The sequence below is a fragment of the Mesocricetus auratus genome, unplaced genomic scaffold, assembly GCF_017639785.1.
Source record: "Mesocricetus auratus isolate SY011 unplaced genomic scaffold, BCM_Maur_2.0 Super-Scaffold_100676, whole genome shotgun sequence".
In the NCBI taxonomy this organism is placed as follows: Eukaryota; Metazoa; Chordata; class Mammalia; order Rodentia; family Cricetidae; genus Mesocricetus; species Mesocricetus auratus.
Window position 1 is genome coordinate 150742499 of NW_024429266.1, and position 2374 is coordinate 150744872.

The window sequence follows — 2374 nt, forward strand, 5'->3', positions numbered from 1 at the left end:
AAGAGAGAGGGGAGAGGGAGAGAGCAAGCAGGAAAGGAGGGTAAGGGAGAGGGCGGGGAGGGAAAGGGAGAGGGAGGGGGAGGGGTGGAGGGAGTGAACTATGTGGCCTGGTGATGCTCTTGGACCAGGTGGGTTCCTCTCCTTCAGCTGTCACCCTCTTCACCTGGTGTATAACATGGGGATCTCCAAGTCTTCCCTTCTCCAGGATCTCCTACATGGGTCTTTCTTCTAGGGTAGCAGTGGAGGTACTCTGACGATTTTTGGCCTGATAGAGGACAGACGACATATAATGAATTCATGTTATGGTGACAATGACCTCTTGGCCTTTAGATGTTGAGGCCAGCTGCCCACAGGACCTTGCCCAGCCTCTCGTACACTCAAAAAAGCCAACAATTAGGAACAGCGTTTGCCTTACAAGCAATGAGGACCTGAGTTCCTATCACCAGAACCTATGTAGAAGCCAGGAGCATTATAATTCCTTCATTGAGCAGAGAGTAGTGTGCGTGTGTGGGTGGGTGGGGGTGGTGGTGAGGGTGGAGATAGGTGGATCCCTGGATCAAGCATGAGCAGGCACGAGCAGGCACACATATATACTCACACACACACTTAAAAGAAGGTCCAAAGGCTTAGCCACAAACCTGAAGGGTTGGTGGGGGTGTAATGGGGGCCAGAGGGAGGACTCCATATTGGGGAAAAGGAGCCTGGGTGTCCAGGAGGGAACTGCCACGGCCTTGCTCCCAAGCTGACCTCCTGGTTCCTGATGACCATGATCACCAGCTTCCGTAACCCCCCCCAACTCTATGAGACGGTCTGAGCAGAGGTACTTTCATACCCTCACTGAGGAGCTTCCAGTTAGATCCCAGCACTCTGGGTGTCTCTGCTCAGCTATGTGCTGCCTTGGGTTCTGTCCCACGATGACGGGCTGAGCTGCTCACTAATTCTGTCTGCTCTGGCTTCTGGAATGTTCTGTGCTTCCTGGCTCTACTCATTTCCGGTCTTTCACTCCACTTATACCACTGTCTTTGATTTTGCCTCTCGGGAGTAGGGGGAGTGCTTCTTGCATTTAATTTTGCTGGCTTATCTTTACATCATTTTTAAATGGACATATGCTGCGAAGCTGAGCATCAGAATAGAACGATAACTATCTGTTGCTTTCTGTGTAGACAGACCCCTACCCCCAGCCCCGTGTAGCTGTCTCCCCTCCTCCCTAGAATACACTACCCCACCCCTCAGGCTTGCATGGGTGTAACAGAAGGTTTTACATCCTACTTTCCGTGGGGGTTTCCTGTGCAGCCCTAGCGCTAACTGTGTTCTGAAATATCTACGTTCTCCTGCCCCTTAGCCGTGTTGTCTGTGGAAACCTGCGCTTCTGCCGAGTGGTTTCTATGGCCTCCTGGGTTTGAAAAAGATGCTAAGTTTACTTTAACATCCATCTCATGCAGAGAGTCAGGCCAGGCCTTAAGGGTTACCCTTTCTGGGCCCTAGCTGTGTCCCTCTTGATCATGACATGACCTGGAAGTTCCCACTGCTCCATGCTGCTTAGTCTATTGCCTTTCTTCCTGGAGTATGGCCTGTCAAAGGTCCTGGACCACATGTCCCCTCCTTCCCTCCTCCTCCTCTCTCTTCTTTCCATCCTCCTTCGTCACCTCCTTTCTCCTCTCTTCCTCTGATAGTCTTGCTGTGTGGTCAAGGTTCCTGACTTGCTTAAGAGTTGGTAGCATGCAGGCTGGTCCATGCCGGGCTGGGGCCTCTCTTCTGGGTTCCTCGGCAGAGCTGGACACACTTACGCTGAGCTGGGACACACAGGTGGGAAGGTGCTAGGTGGGCACTGCAAGGACTCCTGAGCGTATAAACTCAGGGTTCACCTGCTTAATCTAGCTCAGTAAGCCACTGGCCACCAGGCTGGAGGAGGGGACTCCGAGTTTTATGAGAGGTGCTGTAAAGGCAAGGGCTAAGGGTGTGGACTCAGCTAGGAGTGAAGGATGATCTCCTTATATCTGTCTACCCATCATCCATCTTAAACTATCCATTCTCTCCATCCCCGTCAGAGACACTGTGACCCCCCTCCTTCAGTTGAAGCCATGGCTGCTCGGCCACCTCTGGTCTTCACCACACAGACCTCAGTGTATAAAGTACCCTCCAGCCCAGGTGGGGTGTCACTGATGTGACTGACCCTGAAACGGGCCACAGAACCAAGGGGTTAGCGTGGCAGTAGTCCTGTAGCCAGGGGGCTTCCTGAGGATGGAATGGCATTCGTCAGTGTTCTATTAGTGTAGCAGAACACCCTAGACTGTAAAGAAAAAGCATTTATTTAGCTAGGTGTTCTGGAGTTTGGAAGTTGAAGGGCACAGTGTCAGCTTTAGCTTGACTTTGG